Here is a 22,415-nt window from a genome sequence, read left to right on the forward strand (position 1 = left end):
GGATTACGTACCAATGAGGGAGTTTTTCTTTTGCGTTTGAAGGAGAGGAGCAAACGGGGGGCTGGGGGTTTGGGGGACTCAGGGAGAGGGGTGTAACAATGAATGAATGGAATTCCAAAATCTCTGTAGATGCTCACTGAAATGAAAAATAAAGAAATTAAATAAAAATTTTAAAAAGGGGGGGAAGAAAAGAAATGCCGAGCAAGTTCAGCCCCTTTGATTTTATGACTTCAGCTCTTTGCATATTTCATTATATTACTTTACCTTCTCTTTCCTTGGTGCCCTTTGAAATATTCTGTTTAGCTCCTTAATGCCTTGTTTTTTTTCCCTTTGCTTTGGCTTTTTGGCAATTTAGTTCAATATTTAGAGTCTCTTTTGACATCCATGTTGGTCTTATCTTCTACCTTTGTCTTTGTAATAACCTTTTGCATTTTCCTGGGTGATATTCTTGATATTCTCCAACAGCTCAAGTTTCTATAGTTACCTTATTTTCAGCAGTGCATTTAGAAGTGGTGGTGTCATCACTGTGTGCCCTTGGGATGATTCTGATTTGTGGCCTGTAGCACAGAGTATAATTGTTACCTAGTGTGTCCAAGCCTTTCATCTTCAGGAGAATGTTTGTTTTCCCATGCAACCACTGATGAGGCAACATTTAACTGTTTAATACATGAGCAAACCTTATTGTTTCTTATTCATTGCATTCAAGTCAGAACTAATTCATAGCTGACCTGCCAGCAAGTTTTCAGTGGATTTAAATTGCACAGGGTGTAGTTGCTGGATTCAAACCACCTGCCATTGAATTGACAGTTCAACTTCTTACCCACTAGGCCATCAGAGATTACTAGGTATTATTAGTGCTCTTATATATCATTGAGTAGAAACCAACTTACTGCTGACTTTTGACTGAGTATGTACAAATGGTGAAGTCTATGGGGGAGAGAATAGTCTAAAAGTATTATATTTTAGGGCATTATTTTTATCGTAGGAGTATGCAATGAGGGTTGCAGAGTGGATTATATTTGGGGGTAGGGGGTGGGGTTTGGGGAGGGGGGGGGGGGGATTGTGTACCAATGAGGGAGTTTTTCTTTTGCTTTTCAAGGAGAGGAGCAAATGGGGGGGGGGGGCGGGGAGGGGTTTGTCCGGGGAGAAGGGTGCAACAATGAATGAATGGAATTCCAAAATCTCTGTAGATGTTTATTGAAATGAAAAATAAACAACCTAAATTAAAAAAAAACCAAACAAAAAAACAAGTAGATGATTAGACAGTAAGAAAAAAAAGTCAGTAAGAACATATGTTTGCAGCAAGGACAAATATTTCCCATCTTTGAAAACTGAACTAGGTAGCTGAATGGTAACCAGTGATCTGAATGGTCTGACACACAGTGACATAACCTAAGGTAACGTAGTCATCACTATCACACCTCAGCAACAAGTCATCATACATGCTTCAGAGGGAGGGCATAATTTCTTCTCTAAGATCTTGATACTGTTACCTCACTGTGTAGCCTTTTCTATGTGTAAACATTTTGTATGTAGAGTAAAAAGTTGTCTGAACAAAAAAAAAAAAACCAAACAAAAACAAATGGTGTAAATGACATGTTAGGAGACTCTCCATCTTGTAGAGCAGTGGGTGGTCTTGAATTGCCTTTGGATTGGCATCTCATTATGTCAAGTTGGAATCGACTCATAGTTGACCCTCCAGCAGGTTTGCAGAGGCTGTAAATTGCACAGGAGTAGATTACCTGTCTTCATCCTGTGGAGCAGCTGATGGACTCAAACTGTATGCCTTTGGAGTTGGGAGCACAACTCTTTAGACATGACATACATAATATTTGAACTGCCCTTTCAGGTATTTTCTTCAGCTTTTTTACTTCACCATTTCTTCCCTTTGTTTTTAATTTTCTACATGTTAGTGCAAGTGTCAGTGTCTCTTCTGACATTTGCTCTTTTCTGTCATTGTAATGACCTTTTACTTTTGTAGTGGGTGCTATCTTTGAGATCATCTCATTGTTTGTCTAGTCTTTGGTTATTAGTGTTCAGTGTGTCAAATCTGTTTTTGAAATGGTTTTTAAATTCAGGTGAGATAAACTCAGGGTTGTATTTTAGCTCTTGTGCACTAGTTTTAATTTGAATTTGCACATGAATAAGAACAGTCAACTATTGGCCTTATTTTGACTGTTGATACTGAGTTTCTTCACCATTTCTTAAGCAGATGGAGCCAGTCTAATTCTTGTCTAGTTCATCAGGTTAGCTGTGTAGGTTATTACTTTTCTTTTTTTAGAAAAGCATTTGTGATGATTAAATCATTGCACTTCATTCTATCCTGAGATCTGTAGCCACTTTTCTGTCATGAAGGCCATATCTTCCAACTCTTGTTCTTCTTGTTGTTGTTGTTATGTGCCATCAGGTCACCTGAAACTCATAGTGACCCTACGTACAACAGCCCTAAACCCTGCTCCTTCCTGTTCTTAATTGTCTCTTGACACACCTACCCTGTTACCCCAGTCATTGAATCAGTCTGTCTCATAGAGGGTCTTCCTCTCCTGCACTGTCCCTCCACCCTCCCAAGATTGACATCCTATTCCAAGGACTGGTCCCTCCTTGCAACATGTCCAGAGTATGTCAGATGAAGCTTCAGAATCCTTGCCTCCAAGGAGCAGCTTGGTTCAACTCTCTCTAGGATGAACGTTCATTTTCTTAGCAGTCCATGGTATATTTAGTACTCTTCTCCAACACCACAGCTCAGAGGCATTAATCTTCCTTCTATCCTCCCTAGTCATTGTCCCCGTCTCTGATGCATAGTAAGTGATTGCAAAGACCATGGCCTGTATTAGGTGCACCTTAGTCTCCAGAGTGACTTCATTGCTTTTCAGTACTCTGGAGAGGTCCCTAACAGCACACTCATCGAAATGCGCCTTTTAATTTCCTGACTGCTAGTACTAAGAGTGTTAACCATGGAGCCAAGCAAACTAAAGCTGTGAACAATCTCAGTCTCTTCACAGTCCATCCTGATGCTGCCAATTGGCCCAGTAGTGATAATTTTTGTCTTCTTGACATTGAGCCTCAATCCTCCTGAAGGCTGTAGTCCTTGATCTTCTGCTGCAAGCGCTTCAGGTCCTCCTCAGTTTCAGCAAGCAGGGTTGTGTCATCTGCATAACGCAGATTATTGATGAATCCTCCTCCAATCCTGATACCACTTCTCCTCACACAGCCCAGCCTCCCGGATAATCTGTTCTGCACATAGTTTGAAAAGGTTTAGCAATAGAACACATCCCTGGCATACACCCTTTCCAATTTTGAAACAGGCAGTGTTTCCTTGCTCTGTTCTGACGATTGCCTGCTGGTTCAAGTATAGGTTTCACATAAACATGATCAAGTGTTCTTTGATTCCTATTCTCAGTCAGCCACAGTGTGTTGTGACCCGCACAGTCTAATGCCTTTGAATGAAACACAGATAGACATTCCCCTGGACTCCCTGCTTTCAGCCAAGGTCCGTCTAACATTAGCTACAATATCCCTAATATCACAACCCCTTCTAAGCCCAGCCTGCACTTCTCGCAGTTCTCTGTTGATGTACTGTTCCAGTCATTTTTCGATAATCTTCAGCAGAATCCTGCTTGCATGTGATATCAATGATATTGTTTGATAATTTTCACACTCTGTTGGATCTCCTTTCTTTGCAATGGGAACAGATATGGATCTCCTTCAGTCAGTTGACCAAATGGTTGTCCTCCAGTTTTCTTAACACAACTTAGTGAGCACAGCTAGGGCAGCATCTGTTAGTTGAAATACGTCAATTGGTATGCCATCAATTCTTGGGGCCTTATTTTTTGCCAATCATTTTCAATGTTTCCATTCCAGGCACCAATTGTTATTAATGTATTGATTGTATATTTGATCTATTGAGGCAACAAAAATTGGTAAAAATATCAATATATTCTTTGACGTTAGTAGTTGGTACATAATTATAATAAGGAATGATAGTTACATTCTCTAGACTTCTTTGAGTGTCACATGATTCCTCTTCAGATTGTCTTTCTTAGCATAGTAGATAATGATTACCTGATTCAAAATAGCCAGTGCTAGTCTGTGTCAGCTCACTGACACTTAGCCTGTGTATGCATTCCATTTCATTTTTAAAATAATCCACTTTTTTTAGATTCATACTTTTTATGTTCTACTTTTCAGTTATTAGTCAGCAAAGAAATAAAACAGTATATGCAATGTGCTGGAATTTGTAAACCAAAAGGAAGAACATGCTTGACATATCAAGCTGAAAACCTAAAGAGTAAACTGAAGCCTCAATTTTATGTACTGAAGGATTCTATGGGTCCAGTCTTCAGTGATGCAGATAGCATCAAAAGAAGATGGATGGAATTTACAGAGCTCTGTATAAAAAAGTATTAATTTAAACAGAACCATTTTAGGATGTAACATATGACCGAAAAAAATCAGTGGTTCTGAGGGAAAACCTTCAAGCTGTGCTGAAGGCAGTGGCAAAAATAATGACCCAGAAATTGCTGTGATGCCTGTCAAGTTGTTTCAATAAATAGATGCAGCCCTGGACACCACTAGTTTTTGGGAGACAGTTACCTGGCCAATGACCGGAAAAGATCCATATTTGTTCTTGTTGTTGTTACTGTTGTTGTGCTGTTGAGTTGTCTGCAACTCATAGGCACCCTCTGAAGACTGCCCTGTCCTGATCTAGTCTCACTGACTCTGACCCTTCTACCCCCATTCCGCTAGTTACTGTATCAACCCATCTCATCTGGGGTCTTCCTCTGATGTACCGACCCTCCACCTTGCCCTGCAAGATGTTCTTCTCCAAGAATTGGTCTATCTGTGTCACATGCCCAACGTATTTGAGATGGAGCTTCAAAATCCTAGCCTCCAAGGAGAAACTTAGAGTTACCCTCTCCAAGACAGACCTATTTGTTTTCTTGCCATCCATGGTATGTTCAAGACTCTTCTCAGCACTGCAACTCAAAAATTCTTCAGTTGCCCTTAGTCTTATCCTGTTCTCTGATGCATAGCCAGTAATTGTGAAGACCATGGCCTGGATCAGGTGCACCTAAATCTCTATATTGACATCATTGGCCTCTCAGTACTCTGGAAAGGTCCCTGACAGCAGCTTTACCTAATGTATTAAAAAAAAAAGACCCATTGTTTTTGTTATTAGAAATTGTCAGTCACAACTCATAGTGAACATATGAACAACAAATCTGAACCCTGTAGTATCTTGTGCCATCTCACAATCTCTGACACACTTGAGCCCATTGCTGCAGTCGCTGTGTCAGTCCACTTGAGGGTGGTCTTCTTCACTCTCCCTCCATCTTTCCAAATATGATGTCCTTTTCTAAGGAGGAATCTCTCCTAGCAAGATTCCCTAAGTATATGAGACAAAGTTTCCCCATCCCAGCCTCCAAGGAACACTCTTGGCTTCCCTTTCTCCAACACATAATCTGTTTGTTCTTTTGGCAGTCTGTGGAATATTCAGTACTCTTCTCCAGCCAAATGAATGGAAGAGATAAATATTCGTTTCCATTTTAAAAAAAGATTGATTCCTTAGAGAATTACTGAACAATATCATTAATGTCACCTAGGAGTAAAATCTTGCTAGAGATTATTTTCAAATAGGAACATTGATAGGGAATTTCTAGAAATCATTGCTGATATCAGATGGATCTTGGCTAAAAGCAAAGAATATACTAAAAGATGTTTATTTGTTGCTTGTTGACTATGCAAGCGAATTTGTGTGAATCATAACAAATTGTGAATACAGTTAAGAGTGGGAATTCCGTTGGATCCAGGCAGCAGCTGTGGTGGCTCTTGTCTTCTCTTGCTCTCTTTGCCATATCAATTTTGTTTCTGGAAACATGTCCTCTGGTGTGGCTGTCCCTGATGGTGTCATCAAGGTGTTTAATGACATGAAGGTGGGCAAATCATTGACATCAGAGGAGGTGAAGAAGTACAAGAAGGTAGTGCTCTTTTGCCTGAGCAAGGACAAGAATAACATCATCCTGGAGGAGGGCAAGGAGATTCTGGTTGGAGTTGTTGGCCAGTCTGTTGATGACCACTATGCCACCTTTGTCAAGATGCTGCTGGACAAAGACTGCCACTATGCCCTGTATGATGTAACCTGAGAGATCAGGGAGAACAAGAAGGAAGAGGAAGACCTGGTGTTTATCTTTTGGGCCTTAAGAGCAAAATGATGTATGCTAGCTCCAAGGATGCCATCAAGAGAAGCTGACAGGGATCAAGCATGAATTACAAGCAAACTGCTATGAAGAGTTCAAGGATCACTGTACCCTGGCAGAGAAACTGGGGGGCAGTATTGTCATCTCCTTGGAGGGCAAGTTTTGTGAGCCCCTGCAGCTCCCTCTCTGGAGCATCTGATAGCCTCAGACCTGCCCATGGGGGCTACAGGCTGCCTGCTTCCTGCCAGACTGAGAGGCTGGGGGATCCCAGAATGGGACAGGAAATCCCCTCACCCCAGTTGCCAAACAGTCCCCCCACTCTCTGGACCTTTCTCCTTCTTCTGCTCCTGATGGTTCTGGCCATCCTAAATGACTTTTGGTCGTCTGATTCATACTGGATTGAAACAGACCCAAGTTCCCCCAGAAACCCCAGTTTAAGTGGTATGTTTTTATAATTTTTTAATTTAATTTAATTATTCTTGTATGTGACCCATCAGATCGGATGACTGGTACAGGAGGAGATTGTCTCTCCTTCTCCAGCAGAGCATCTGGTGGATTTGGACCATACACCTCTGGGATTGCAGTGCAGCTTCCTGCCACTAGGCCATCAGACACCTCCACTCCCTGCCTGTTCCTTTCCCTTTCCAGGCTGCCAATTTCTAACCACAATAATTACTCTGTGCTTGTCTGTTTAGTTCTCTTTATAAGTGGAATGTTGTGGAGCTGACCCCTCCCCATGACAGCTAGTTCTTAATCTCTTGTCCCCTGGTCATGCCCACTTGAGTCAGGACCAACCAGGAACCTTCCCATTAAAACAAACAAACAAACAAACAATAATTTATAAAGTTCACCAATAAAAAAAAGAGTGGGAATTAAAGAACACTTAACTGTGCTTATGGGAAACCTATACATACACCGCAAAGCAGCCTTTAAAAAAACTAGGGGTTACTGCATAGCAAATGTTTATTGAGATTGTATCCTTTCCCTGTACCTGTGCAATATGTTGTTGTTATTGAGTATCATTGAGTTGGATCTGACTCATTGCTAATTCTCCAGTGGATTTTAAGAGGCTATTTATCACATAGGAGGAGATTGCCCATCCTTTTCCCGTGGAGCAGCTGATGGATTCAAAGCACATGCCTTTAGAATTTGTTATCACTAGACCACCAGAGCTCCCAGAGCTCCCTGGTTTAATATGTATGCTGAGCAAATAATTCCAGAAGTGGACTATGTAATTAAAAAAACTTCTTAACAACGAGTATTATGGAGATGATGCAACCTTGCTTGCAGAAAGGGGAAAAGACTCCAGGCACACTTATCAAAGAAGTTCAGACCACAGCCTTGAATATAGATTACATCTGACATCAGGAAAACAAGTCTTCACCACTGGACCATAATAGATGGAGAAAATATTGAAGCTGCTAATTGTTAAATTTTACATAGATCCACAGTCAACACTCATGGGATAAGCAGTCAAAATAAAAAAAATTTACAAAATCAAAAGATTTACTTCACTTGGCAAATCTGTGTCTTGGATTTCATTAAAGTGCTAAAGACCAATAATGTCAGTTTAATGACTAAGATGCACCTGATCCAAACCATGGTATTTCCACTTGCTTCACATGTTTCTGAAAGTTGTACAATGAATAAAGAATCCTGAAGAGGAATCAATTCTGTGGGATTGTGATGTTGGCAGAGTATTGAGTATCTTTTGTACTACAAAAAAACCCTTTTTTAGAAAAAAACATTAAATAAAAATTTTTATTTTATATTGGTTTACTTACTAAGTTTTTTACATTGTTTTTCACACCAGATCTTTCCTGTTTCCTTTACCCACTCCTCCCTCTGCCCATCAAATTGTGTGGCCCTATGATTCCCCTCCTGCCCATACTTACCCTTTGTTCCTACCCTCCCCCCCACTTCTATTCTCATACACATTTTTCTAGTTATCTTTCTATCTCTACAATAATGGTCTTATGAAGTATTTGTTCTTATAAGACTGAATTAGTTCACTTAGCATAATGCTCTCCAGTCCCTCCCAAGTGAGGTAGTAATTTTCAAAATCATTGCTCCTGCATGCTGTGTGGTATTATATCATGTGCATGATCGATAATTTCTCAGTCCATTTGATTGTGGTTGGACATTTGAGCTGTTTTCATGTTCATGCAGAGGTGAATAATGCTGCTATGAATATTGATGTACAAATCTCCATTTGTGCCTAATTGTCTTAGGGTATATCCAAAGGAGTGAAATAACTGGGTCATAAGAGACACACAGGGATCAAGCTAAGACAGCCTAATCTATGGTATAAAGAAACTGCCGTATACAGCTGTTCTGCCAACGAAATGCCCCTCAAAAGAATAATTCATATGCAAATATAAAAAGCGCTTTAACTGTCCACATGTGGAGGCTTTCCCCCTCAGCAGAAAGGTGGTGAGAGAAAAAAGCCCTGAGTCCCCCCACCCAGTTGTTTTTAAGGCCTTGCTGGGTGCTTCTGTCCAGAGTGGGGTAATTGGGAACACAGTTGGTGGGCAGGGAAGTCAGTCATGTGGGTTGGCTTCTTATTGGGGGGCTTATTTTGTCCACCTCTGCCCTCTCCGTGTCACGTATGCTGCTTTCCAGAGTCAGTAACTTTGGTTAATTGGTTACTTTTAACGTGATAAGACTTTTGCCCCATGAGACTTCCCGGCGCTTTGGGGTTTATTCTGCTTTTACTGCCTGCTGCTAAAACTAAGAATTTTTATGGCCTGCTTCTGCTTCTGGGATTAATGGGGTTTATGCTGTCCCCTCACAGCCAGAAATGCACAGTGTGGAGAGGATAAAATGAATGATGAAATCCCTATGTGCATCAAAAACTTGTTCCAACAGAGTGAAAAGAAAACCTACTAACTGGGAAAAAAATATTTGGGAATACCTATCAGACAAGGATCTCACATATCAAAACTTTATAGGATCCTACAGAGCCTCCACAAGAAAAAGACTGATAGCACAATTACAAAATAGGCAAAAGACATGGAAAAACTTTTCAGAAGGGAAGACATTTGGATGGCCAGTAGACACATGAAGAAATGCTCAAAATCGCTGGCAATAAGAGATGCAAATCAAAACCACAATGAGGTACCATCTCACTCCAGTACCAATGGCAGAGTTGAACAGGACAGCAAATAGTAAATGTTGGAGAGGGTATGGAGAGATAGGAACTCTTATACATTGTTGGTGGGATTGTAAAATGGTACAACCACTCAGGAAGGCAGTTTTGCATTTCCTCAAAAAGCTGAACATAAAAAAATTCTTCTCACATTATTAATGTAGATTGGTTTGTGCAATTAAAACAGGGTTTGGAAAGTTTTTCACAAAGAGTATAGTTGGTTGAATTTTTTTTAATTATTAATTTTAATGAAAGTTTACAAAGACTTAGAATTTCCAGTCATTGATTGTTGCATTTTTCTCCCTGCCCCTTCACTCCCCCTCAAATCACTCCTCTCCTTGAAAAGAAAAAGAAAAACTCTTTCATTGTTATGCAGTTCCTCCCCACAAGTTCATTCCACTAGGCAGCCTTCACTCTGGACTACTGTTATGACAAGAATACCCATTTCATATATATCCCTTTAAAAGAGATCTCTCCCTCATCTGTTTCAATGCAGTATACATCATTCCTCCCCTCCTTTTCTGTCTTCTCTCAAGCCTGATGTCAGTCTTGTTTTATAACAGTGGCCCTATGCAATATTTGTCCTTTTTTGACTGAGATATGCCACTCAGTATAATGTCCTACAGGATCATCCATTTTGCATAATATTCCATGAGTTCTTTGGTTTTTAATGCTACATAGTATTCCATTGTGTAGATATACCAAAGCATCTCTATCCATTCTTTTGTTGATAACTTGGCTTGTTTCCAGCTCTTTGCTATTGCACAATAAACATGGGTGTGCATATTTCTGCTTGGGTGTCAGTTATGGTTTCTGTAGGGTAAATTCCCCGAAGTGGACTTGCTGGGTCAAATGTATTTCTATTTGCAACGTTTTGAGAAAGCGCAATTAAGCCTTCCATAGTGGTTGCACCATTTTATACTCCCACCAACGGTGAATAAGGGTTCCAGTTTCTCCACAGCTTCGCCAGCATTTGATTTTTGCTGTTCTGTTAAAACTTTCTATTCTTACTGGGGTGAGATGATACCTCATAGATGTTTAGATTTGCGACTCTCTTAGAGCTAGAGATTTTGAACATTTCTTCATGTGTTTGTCTTTTTAGGTGAAGTATCTGTTCATATCCTGTGCCCGTTTTTCAGTTGGGTTATTTACCTTTATCTTGTTGTGGTGCTCAAGTATTTTATAAATTCTAGATATAAGTCCCTTGTTAGACATGTCATTGCCAAATATATTTCCCAATCTGTAGTGGGAATTGTTGGAGAAGGTTTTGGATGTGCATAGGGATTTGATTCTTAGAAGGTCTCATTCATCTATTTTATCCTCTCCTGGTTGTAGATTTTTCAGGATGCTTGGAAGACTGTTTACGTTGTGGATTAGGACTTCTAGAGTTCTTCCAAGCTTTTCTTTAATGAAGTTTATAGTCCTTGGTTTTAGTCCTAGGTCCATGATCCACCTTGAGTTGGTTTTTGTGTATGGAGTGAGGTGTGGATCTTGCTTGAGTCTTCTGCAGATAGTTTTCCATTTTTGCCAGCACCATTTGTTAAAGAGGCAGTCATTTCCCCACTTAACTGATTGCATCTCCTTGTCAAAAATCAGTTGACCATAGGTAGATGGGCTGATTTTTGAATTCTCCCATTCTATTCTATTCTATTCTATTCTATTCTATTCTATTCTATTCTATTCTATTCTATTCTATTCTATTCTATTCTATTCTATTCTGTTAATCTATGTGTCTGCCATTGTACCAGTATCACACTGTCTTGACTACACTGTCTTGACCACCACGACAGTGTAGTAGGATTTCAAATCGGGAATGAGATGCCTCCTACTTTGTTTCTATTTTTAAGGAGTGCTTTGCTTATTTGGAGCTGCTTTCTATTCCAAATGAAACTAGAGATTTCCTTTTTCATCTCACTGAATGGAATTGGTATTTGTATTTTGATTGCATTGAATATGTAAATTGCCTTTGGTAGTATTGCCATTTTCACAATATTGAGTCTTCCTATCCATGAGCAAGGGATATTCTTCCACCTCTCCAGTTTTCTTTGTGTTTCTTGTCATAATGTTTTGTAATATTCTTTGAACAGATCCTTTGTGCTTCTGGTTAGGTTTACTCCTAAGTATTTAATCTTGTGATTATCTATTGTAAAGGGTATTGTTTTTCTCAGCTCCAGTTCTGTAAGCTCTTTGTCACTGTAGAGAAATCCAATTGATTTTTTTTTATTTTGATCTTGTATCCTGCCACTTTCTGAATTGGGCCACTATGTCCAGTAGTTTTCTTGCTGAGTCTTTAGGGTTTTCTAAGTAAACTATATCATCTGCACAGAGAGATGATTTTACCTCCTCTTTGCTAATTTGGATACTTATTTCCTTCTCTTGACTTCTCGCTATCACTAAGACTTCCTATACAATATTGAATAGGAGAGGTGATAGTGGACATCCTGCCTAGTATCTGTTTCAAAGGGTTATACCTTTAATCTCTCTCCATTGAGAACAGTGTTGGCTCTCAGGTTTGCATATATACTATTTAATATGTTGACAAAATTCCCCTCTAATCCTATTTTCTTGAGTGTTTTAACAGGAAAGTGTGTTGGATTTTGTCCAAGGTCTTTTCTGTATCAATTGATAGGATCATGTGGTTCTTTGCCTTTTTGTGTGATTAATTACATTGATTGTTTTTCTTATGTTGAACCATCCTTGCATACCTGTTATGAATCCCACTTGGTCGTGTTGAATTATTTTTTTGATGTATTGTTGGATTCTATTGGCCAGGATTTTATTCAGGATTTTTGCATCTATGTTAATGAGAGATACTGTCCTATAGTTTTCTATTTTGGTGGTATCTTTACCTGATTTTGGTATCAAAGATATGTTTGCTTCATAGAATGAGTCTGGCAGAATTCCATCTTTTTTTATTTTCTGAAATAGTTTATGTAGGATTGGTGACAGTTCTTCTGTGAATGTTTGATAAAATTCACTTGTATATCCATCTGGTCCAGGACTTTTTGGCTGGAAGTTGTTTTATTATTACCTTTTCAGTTTCTTTAGTATTGGGTCTTTCAGATTTTCAATTTTGGTTGATTTCAATTTAGGTAGGTTGTGAATTTCTAAGTATTTGTTCATTTCATCTAGGTTTTCATATTTATTTGAGTACAGTTTTTCCATAATATTCCAATGTTAGCCTTTTTATTTTAGTTGGTTCTATTGTGATAGTTTCGATTTTATCTCTTATTCAAATTATTTTTGGCTTTTTCTTCTTTTCTTGTCTTAGATTTGCTAGTGGTTTGTCAATTTTATTGACCCTTAAAGAACCAACTCCTCGGTTTGTTGATAGTTTCAGTTGTTTTTCGGTTTTCTATTTCATTTATTTCTGCTTTAATTTTTGCAATTGCAGGTTTTCTAGTGGGTGTTGGATTTTCTTGCTGTTCTTTTTCAATTTATTGCAGATGTTGGGTCATTTTTTCCTGCCTTTTGTTACATTTGCTTATTGCTATAAGTTGACCTCCGATTACTGCTTTGGCTGCTTCCCAGAGGTTTTGTAAGTGGTATTTTTATTGTCATTTCTTTCAAGAAACTTTTCAATTTCATTTTTATTTCTTTTAGTACCCATTCATGTTTAAGCAAGGTGCTGTTCAGCTTCTAAATGTATGGAATTTTTCTCCTTTTAATCTTGATATTAATTTCTAATTTTGTAGCATTGTGGTCTGAGAAAATGCTTTGTATTATTTCTGTGTTTTTTAATTTATTTATGCTTGCCTTGTGACCTCATATGTGTTCTATTCTGGAGTATGTTTCATGCACATTGGAGAAGAAGGTATACTGTGTTTTTTGGGGGTGCATTAGCCTATAAATATCTATGAGGTCAAGTTGGTTTATTGTGTAGTTTAATTCTTGAGCATCTTTGTTGAGTTTTTTTCTAATAGTTCTATCCTGAGAAAGGTATATTGAAGTCTCCAGTTATTATAGTAATGTCTATTTCCTTTTTCAGTTTTGTTAATGTTTGTTTTATGTATTTTGCAGGTCTTTCATTTGGTGCATAGATATTTATTATTGCTATGTCCTTTTGTTCCATTGACCCTTTAAGCACTATGTAGTGACCTTCCTTGTCCTTTATGATGGTTTTTACTTTGAAATTTATTGTATTGGAGATTAATATTGCTGCCCATGCTCTTTTCTGGCTGCCATTTGGTTGGTATATTTTTTCCCATCCTTTTATTTTTAGTCTTTTTTTATCTTCATTTTTCAGGTATGTCTCTTGCAGACAGCATATTGATGGATTTTGTTTTTTTATCCAATCTGCTGTTCTTCTTCAGTGGTGCATTCAAACCATTCACATTCAGTGTGAGTATTGAATGGCAGGGTTTTATTGCTATCATTTTGTTGAATTTTTTCTTTTGGTGGTGTTGCTAGTTACTTTGGTCAATGCTGCTTTCTGTGGTATCTCTATAAGAAGGACATCTGTCAGTGTTTCCTGCAATGCTGGTCTTGTTTTTAGAAACTCTCTTAGGTTCTGTTTTTCTGGGAATAGCTTGATCTTTCCTTCATATTTGATGGATAATTTTGTTGAGTACAGTATTCTTGGTTGACAGTTGCGTTCTTTGTTTGATATATGTCCTTCCACTCTCTTCTTGCTTGCATGTTTTCTGCTGAGAAATTTGCACTTAATCTTGTCTGCTCTCCTGTTTACGCTACTCTTTGTTTCTCCCTTGCTGCTTTCAGGATTCTCTCCTCATCTTTGTTTGGTTCTGGAAAATTTAACTCTGAAATGTCTTGGCATTTTTCTTTTGAGGTCTAGTTTATAGGTGTTCACTTGGTTTCTTGAATATATATTATATATATTCTCTCATTCTTCATTATGCCTGGGAAGTTTTCCTCTAGTAATTCTTCCACAACTTTTCCCGTGTCTTTACTTCCTTCTACCTTTTCTGGATTCCAGTAATGTGCATGTTATGTCTCTTGATGGTGTCCCACATTATTCTTAAGTTTTATTCTTTTCCCTTCCTTTCTGATTCTGTTTTTTGCTCTAGCAGATCAGTGGTGACAATTCTATGTTCTGTTTTTCACTGGTTCTGTGTTCCAGCTCTTCAACTCTGCTCATGTGTCACTCCATCATGTTGACAACATCAGAAACATTTATCTCATATTTTGGATCATGGTTTCTTGTTTTTCTAATGCCGCTAATGCCTCGTTTGTTTTATCTGTATTGTTCTGGATTGTTTTTTTTTAATCTCCTCCTGGTTTTTGCTTTTAGTATCCTGTTATTCTTCTAGTTTGCCTTTCGTCTATTGAAAATATTAAGTCATTTTTCTTTTTTTAAGTTCTGTGTCAGAAAGTTCCATCCAACTTTCCTGGCTTTAGGAAATCCATTGATACTGTGTTACCCTTTGGTGACATCTTGCTTTGCACTTGTCTAGTGTGTGAGATAGCTTGCTTTCTTCAAGACATTGATATATTCTTGGTCTGAAGACAATGCTCCAAAAATCAGTTTGGCAGCTTCCCCCCTTGTGTTTTTCTCTGAACTTCTGACTCAAGGGAAATGTTAGTTCAGAGTCTGTGAGAGCAACCCCTTGTAGGTGAGATCAAGGTTCTCTGGAATAAAGGGAATTTGATTGACTGGACATGTGGGAACAGATGTGGAGCATAAAGGGATTTGGCAGTCAGGGGGGTGGGGCAATCACAGGGCAAGTCAGCCACTTGAGGGACCTCACTCAGACTTCAGTTGACCAGGTATGTTCATCATTGAGGTTCCTGCTCAGATTCCAGCTGCATATCTCCCACCCAGCAGTTCATACGCTGTGGTCCCTGTCCGGCGGCATTTACCCAGGTGGTTTCACACAGTGGCCCTTGCCCAAGCAGGGTCCCGGGTCGAGGGGGACCAGAGAAGACTCTGACAAATTCCCATAAAGCAGTGCAGCTTTATATTTTTGTAACTCCTAAACTAATTCTTCCGACAGAAGTTCTGATTCAAATACCTTCTGCCCACGTTGCCCAACAGACCCACTGAGTCTTAATGGGGCTTAAGAGAATTCAACCAATTTCCTCACTAAGCTTTCTCCTTTCAAGTGAGTCCCGCAGAAGCTCCCCACAGAAGCTAGCCACGTTCACAGAACATCCGTGGCTTTGTGTTCCTGGAGTTTTGAAACTAATTGTTCCAACAAAAGTTCTGATTCAAATTCTTACTGTCCTCGTTGCACAACAGACTCGCTGGGTTTAGTGAGGTTTAAGAGAATTCAGCCAATTTCCCCATTAACCTTTCTCCTTTCTGAGAGTCCCAAATCACTTCCACTATTGGCTGCTGGTCCCACGGTGCGATTGTGGTGGCTTTATGTTCCTATAGCTATGAAACTAATTATTCCAACAAATGTTCTGATTCAGATTCCTACTGTCCACGTCACACCATGATGGTTGGTCTCTGTGGGGCCTGAAGGGCTCTCTAGTGGTCTGTCTATATGCAGCTTGCTATTCCTCCAGCTCTTCACCCTGTAATCTCCACCGCCGCCATCTTGGAATCTTGGTTGAATATTTTTTTAATTTTTTTTTTTAGATTAAATATTTATTTAATTAGATTTAGTATTTTTTATTAACTGCTGTATATGAAATGTCTGATTTGCATAAAGAAAACTATGAGGGGCTTAAAAATATTTTTGTCAAATCATTCAAGAAGCTAGACCAAAAAAAAAAAAAAAGCTAGACTCCATGAAGAACAAGGCATCAAGATTGGAAGAAGAGTTATCAGCAGTGTATGTTATGCAGATGAGACAGCCTTGTTTGCAGAAAGTGAGGGCCTGAAATGTTCTCTACTGCAGATAAAATGTTATTCAATGTTAATTATGTTTAAACGTTAAGAAAACAAAAATTCTCACCATTGGACTTAAAAGCAACATCATGATATATGGAGAAAAGATTGAAATTGTTAATAATTACTTTGATCCTCAGTCACCATCCTAGGTGCCCACACTCAGGAGATCAGGAGACAAGAGCATTGAATAAACCTGCAGTCAGGGACTTCTCCAAAGTCCTGAGCAGAAGTGATATCAATTTGAAGACTAAGGTTTAGGCCATGGTTTTTCTGTCATTTGCTATGCATCTGAGAGCTAGATAGTGAATAAGGATGATGGAAGAAGAATTGATGCCTTTGAGGTGTTGTATTGGAGAAGAGTTCTGAATATCCCATGGGTTGCCAAATGAACAAACACATATGTCTTGGAAAAAATGCAGCTAGAGTGCTCCTTGGAGGCAAGGATCATGAAGCTTTTTCTCACATCCTTTGGGCATGTTGCCAGGAGAGGCTGTTTCTTGGAAAGGGATCTCATGCTTGGAAAGGTGGAGGGTCAGGGAAAGAGAGGGATACTCTCAACCAGATGAATTTACAGAGTGACTGCAGTAATGAACTCATGCATTTCAGATATAATGAAAATGCCACAGGATAAGGCAGGTTCAGATCTTTTCTTCATAGGGTTGCTGTGAGTCACATTTGACTCTGTGGCACATAACAACAACCACCAAAAGAACAAATACAAATGTGTCTTAGAGTAAGTCCAACTAGAATGACCTTCAGAGGAAAGAATAGTGAAACTTCATCTGACTTAATACTTTAGGCATATTTGAGGAGCCCTTATGAAAACACATCATTATGGGAAAGGTGGACTGTCAACGAAAGAGTGGAAGATGAGACAGATGGACACGGGGACTGTACCAGTGGGCTGAAGTATGGTGGATATTGGCAAGATGGAACAGGTCAGGGTGGAGTTCCAATCTGTTGTTTATAGGGTACCTATAAATTGTAGTTATCTTCATGACTTCTAACTACCACAACATATATGACATGCTTATAGGTATGTTGTTGTGGTGGGTAGGTGCTGTTGAGTCAACTCCCGCTCTTATCCATCATATGTATACAATTCAAAATCTTGCTGTCACCATCCGCACATTTTACACCATGCTTAAGCCCATTGTTACAGTCTCTGTGTCAGTTTATCTGTTTGAGGGTCTTCCTGTCCGTCACTGACCATATACCTTTCTAAGCATGATGGCCTTATTCAGGGTCTCTCCCCTCCTCATAACATGCCCAGAGTATGTGAAACAATCTCTCATACCTTTTAAATAAAGGATATAGTTCTGATGCACAGCTTGCCTGGTTTTAAGCCATGCAGTATCCCCTGTAGCCTGCTAATAGCTGCTTCTTGAAAAAAAAAAAATAGCTGCTTCTTGGTCTCTTTATAGATTCCACTTGAAAGCCATTAAATGTTCTGGAATTCACATTCCTCAGATTGTTACATGTAATTTATTATTCACATAGTTGAATGCCTTTGTATAGTAATTAACATAATTTAAAAACTTTCTCCTTTTTTTCTTTTTATCCATGATACTACCTGGGAGCAGCAATGATGTCTTTTATGGACTATGACTTGAATTACTGGTTCCTAGTTATGGACTGCTCCACTTATTTTTTTCATAATCTTTCTTAGGATTTCATTTACTTTTTCTGATCTGTTCGATTGTGTACATTCAGTATCCATGAAGACAAATTTGAAGACAAATTAGCCTGTACAAAAAGTCTATTTCTGAGGCTGGTTTGATTAGGCTTTCAGCAGTGTGATTTGAAATTTATTTATTTATTTATTTATTTAGTTTTTTTCAGCACTGAAATTGTAACTTTCTTCCTTGATTCTGGAAAGAACGGTCTTACTTAGTTCTCTGTTTTTCTGCTCCTTCTTGGCTCTAGTCACTCTCCCCACTTTCTACTCACAAGTTAAATTTTAATATGGTCACATGCCAAAAAACACATAAGCATCCATGTCAGGTGATAACAGCAGGGGGAGAAAAAGGAATAGTAAAAGGATGAAATAACATGGGTATTTAGAGATTTAATGCTGGCTACTAATGGAAAGACATGCATTTTGACTCTGGAAGTTGTGCCAGACAGCCTTGGAAACCCTGTGGGCACATCTGCCTCCTCTCTGGGCATCAACAGTCAGAATTGGTGTAACAGCAGTGCCTGGAGGAGGTGTTAGTGGAATACAGTCCTGAATAAAGTGGAAGAGCAAGTCACATGTCTGGTAGAAGAGTAGCAGATGAAGTTGTGTAATTCTAGAAACCAAGAAGAGTACAAATTTGTAAATTGAGGAGGATATTATATAATAATTGTATGGTTTTTCTTCCTTTTCAGTTAGATTTTTAAATTCTACTTACCCTTCATTCTTTGATTGACTCATGAACCAGAAACACTAAGCTTGTTACTGTCAGGTTTTTCAAATGTAGGGCTTATAGGACTGTAGAAATGCTACATAAGATTTCAAAAACTTAATTTTTATAGAAGCAAATTTCTTCTGTAGAATGTCTGGTGGGCTCAGACTTCCAGCTTTTTGCTTTACAGCTGAATACATAACCACGGTGCCACCAGGGCTCCATTGTTTGAATCAGAAACAGTATATTTATGAACTTGATGAGTTTTTTTATAGCTGTGTAAAAGAGAAAGGGCCACATGGAGATGGCCATACCTGGTTTCAATCAACTTCACAAAGGGGAACTATCCCTGTCAACAGCATCAGTAACACAAAACCTGTCCCACATGGACCCATACCTCTTTTCACTCATCTCAACACCGATCTTACTGTTTTTTTGTTGTTATGTGCCGTTGAGTCACTTGTGACTTATAGCAACCCTATGTATAAGAGCCCTAATCCCTGCTCTATCCTGTGCCAGCTTCACTGTCTCTGACACACCTGCTCTCATTACTCCAATCACTGAATCGATCAATCTCATCAAGGGTCATCCTCTCTTGCACTGTCCTTCCACTCTCCCAAATATAATGTGCGTCTCCAAGAAACGGTCCCTCCGCGTAACATGACCAAAGTATGAAGCTTTAGAATCCTTGACTCCAAGGAGCATCCCGGTTTCACCCTCTCTAGGACAAACCTCTTTGTTCTCCTAGCATCCATGGTATATTCAACACTCTTCTCCAGTACCATAGCTCAAAAGCATCAGTTCTCTTTCTGTCATCCCTCGTCACTGACTAGCTTCCCAATGCATAGCATGGAATTGCAGACTATAGTCCACCTTAGTCTCCAGCCTGACGTTGTTTCTCTTCAGTACTCTGGAGAGGTCCCTGACAGCTGACTTTCCCAGTGCAATTCGTCTCTTGATTTCCTGGCTGCTGTTACCAAGAGTGTTGACTGTGGAACCAAGCAAACTAAAACTGTTAACTGTCTCTCTCTTCAACATCCATAATGATGCTGCCACTTGGCCCAGTGGTGAGAATCTTTGTTTTCTTGATTTTGAGCTTTATCTTACTGCTTAACTGAGTACAAAATCCAATGCAATAGCTCACAGACTACACAGAACTATTTTGGAGAAATCAAAAGGTTATAATCCAGATTAGTAGCAGAGTACAGTCATGACAGCATTTGAAATGTGCATGAAATGTGAAGCCTTGAGCCTTATGCCATTAGACAAGTAATAAAAAGTTCTCAGTCCTGCCAATATTGGCTTACCACCCCAAGTCATTCAACAAACTTGGACAAAGGCTTTTGTTTCGGTTCCAACAGTGTAGCAATCCCAAGGTCCCATCTCAGGTCAGGTCTCTGGTTCAGCTATGGCTGATAGTTCTTTAGGAGTAGCTGGAGCAAGAATTTCTGGGCCCAAAGGATGTTTTACATTCTCTTTTTCTTTGCTGGTGGGGAAGACCTAATTCTCATGCTGCTGGATTGCTCAATTTAATAGCAAAACTAGCCAATTCTCTTGTGGATTAGTAAATAGCCAATTTCTTTATAGATTGGCTAACGCATCCCAGTCACATATTCCCACCCATCTAACACACCCCACTTACATATTTTGTAAAAAAGTGGCTAGGAAAGTCTTATTGAAAGATAAAACTCTACAGACCACCTCTGGCTTTTCTAGCCATTGATATCCATAAATAAAAAGTGAACTTTCCTTTTAAAGTCTACAATAACTATATTCATGAAATTATGTAAGCAAATTCAGCCTTCATGTTTTAATCTCTCCCATTTTAGTGGAGGAAATTTACTGGGGACACTCTCTAGTCATACTGACTCTGACATACCTGTTCTATTACCTATTACATACCTGTTCTGTTACCCTACTTACTGTGTCACTCCATCTCATACAGGGTCTTCCTCATCTGTCCCTCTACCCTTCCAAGCATAATATCCTTTTTCCAGTACTGGTCCCTCCTGGCAACATGCCCAAAGAATATGAGAGGGAGCTTAAAAATTTTTACCTCCAAGGAAAAACTTGGTTTCACCCTCTCTAATACACACTTGTTTGTTCTCTTGGCAGTTCATGGTATGTTTAAGTTGCTTTTCCAGAACTACAACTCAAAAGCATCAATTCTTCTGTCCACTTTTGACATTGTTGAGCTCTTTCATGCATAAAAAATAATTGCAAAGGCCATAGCCTGGATCAAGTCATGATGGCTAGTCAGTCTCTAGAATAACATTATTGCTTATTAGTATTCAGGGGAGGTCCCTGATAGGAGATTTTCCTAGTGTGATTTGTCTTTTGATTTCCTGAGGATTCTGGGGCTTTGTCTGACAAATTTTGGACATGTTGTAAGTAGGTACAGGTCCTTGGAGAGGGCCATCATGCTTGGGAGGGTGGAGGGACAGCTCAGGAGGGGAAGACCCTCTACGAGGTGGATTGATTCAGTGGGGTAATCAGGATGGGTGTGTCAGAGGGAGTGCGATTGGCACAGGATAGAGCAGGGTTTAGGGCTGTTGTACATAGGGTTGCTATGAGTCGCAAGCGACTTGACGGCACATAACAACAACAGTGCCAAGCATGTTGATTGTGGGGACCAAGCAAGCTGAATCTCTTCTTCATCTATCATGGTGCTGCCACTTGGCCCAATGGTGAGAATCTTTTTCATCTTGATGTTCAGCTTCAGTCCATATTGAAGACTACAGTCCTTGACCTTCTGCAGTAAGCACTTCAGGCCCTTCTCAGTTTCAGCAAGCAAGGTTGTGTCATCTGAATATTACAGGTTGTTGGTAAGTCTTACACCAGTCCTGATGCTACGTTCCTTTTCATAGACCCCAGCCTCCTGAATGATCAATCTGTACACAGATTGAAAAGGTATGGAGACAGGATGCATCCCTGATGCACTCCTTTCCTCATTTTGAACTATGCAATATTTTCTTGTTCTGTTCTGAGAATTGCCTCCTGGTCCGAGTATAGTTTCGCATGAGCACAATCAGTTGTGCTGGGATTCCCATTCTCCTCAAGGTTAGTCCCAAGTTGTGATCCAGAACAGTCAAATGCCTTTGCATAATCAATGAAATACAGATAGACATTCCTATGGTACTCTTTGCTTTCAGTCAAGATCCATCTGACAATGACGATAATGTCCATGGCCTCTTCTAAACTGAGCTTGTATTTCTGGTAGTTCTCTGTTGCTGTAGTTTCAGTCATTTTTGGATAATCTCCGGCATGATTTTGCTTGCCGTGATATTAGTGATACTGTTCTATAAACTGTCCCCCTTTTTCTCATTATAATAACCAGAAAATGTGGATTATATCTCAACATAAAAAAAACCTCCAATATACAAAGATCTTCACCATGAGGCCCATAGACAACATCATGATAGATGGAGAAAGGATTGAAACAAACAATTTCATCTTGCTTGAATCCACAGTCAACACCCTTGGTACCAGTAACCAAAAAAATTCAAAAGATGTACTCCATTCAGGAAAATTTTGGTTTACCCTTAGATCTTTGATCTATCATGAGTTAGTTTCTTTTAATAATATTAGGCATACATCTTATTTCCATTTTCTGCAGATATCCAACTTTTCCAACACTATTTGTGAAAGAGACTAGTTTCCCCATTACTGGGCTTCGTCACCTGGTTAGAGATCAGTTGACCATGATTTATTTCTGTGTTCTCAATTCTGTTTTGTTGATCTAAGTGTTTATTACTTTACCAGTGCTAACTATTCTAGATTTTTTAACTATAGTTTTTAACTATATAGTTTTATTTTTTGTTTTTTTTCCTCTCTTTTTTTTTTTTGAATTCCATTCATTCATTGTTGCACCCTTCTCCCCGCAC

At 39.2% G+C, this 22,415-nt stretch overlaps 1 protein-coding gene and 1 pseudogene across 1 annotated transcript in view; both read left to right on the plus strand.

Annotated features, from left to right (window-relative positions):
• PTPN4 (protein tyrosine phosphatase, non-receptor type 4 (megakaryocyte)) overlaps nucleotides 1-22,415 on the plus strand; it is a gene marked incomplete at its 3' end in the record, with an annotated part of 444,194 nt that overhangs the window by 32,415 nt on the left and 389,364 nt on the right. The gene's annotated exons all lie outside the window — the stretch shown is intronic.
• Nucleotides 5,877-6,396, plus strand: LOC102864870 (annotated as a pseudogene).

Source organism: Elephantulus edwardii, unplaced genomic scaffold (assembly GCF_000299155.1).
Source record: "Elephantulus edwardii isolate Elephantulus edwardi_28Jun2011 unplaced genomic scaffold, EleEdw1.0 scaffold00419, whole genome shotgun sequence".
NCBI lineage: Eukaryota > Metazoa > Chordata > Mammalia > Macroscelidea > Macroscelididae > Elephantulus > Elephantulus edwardii.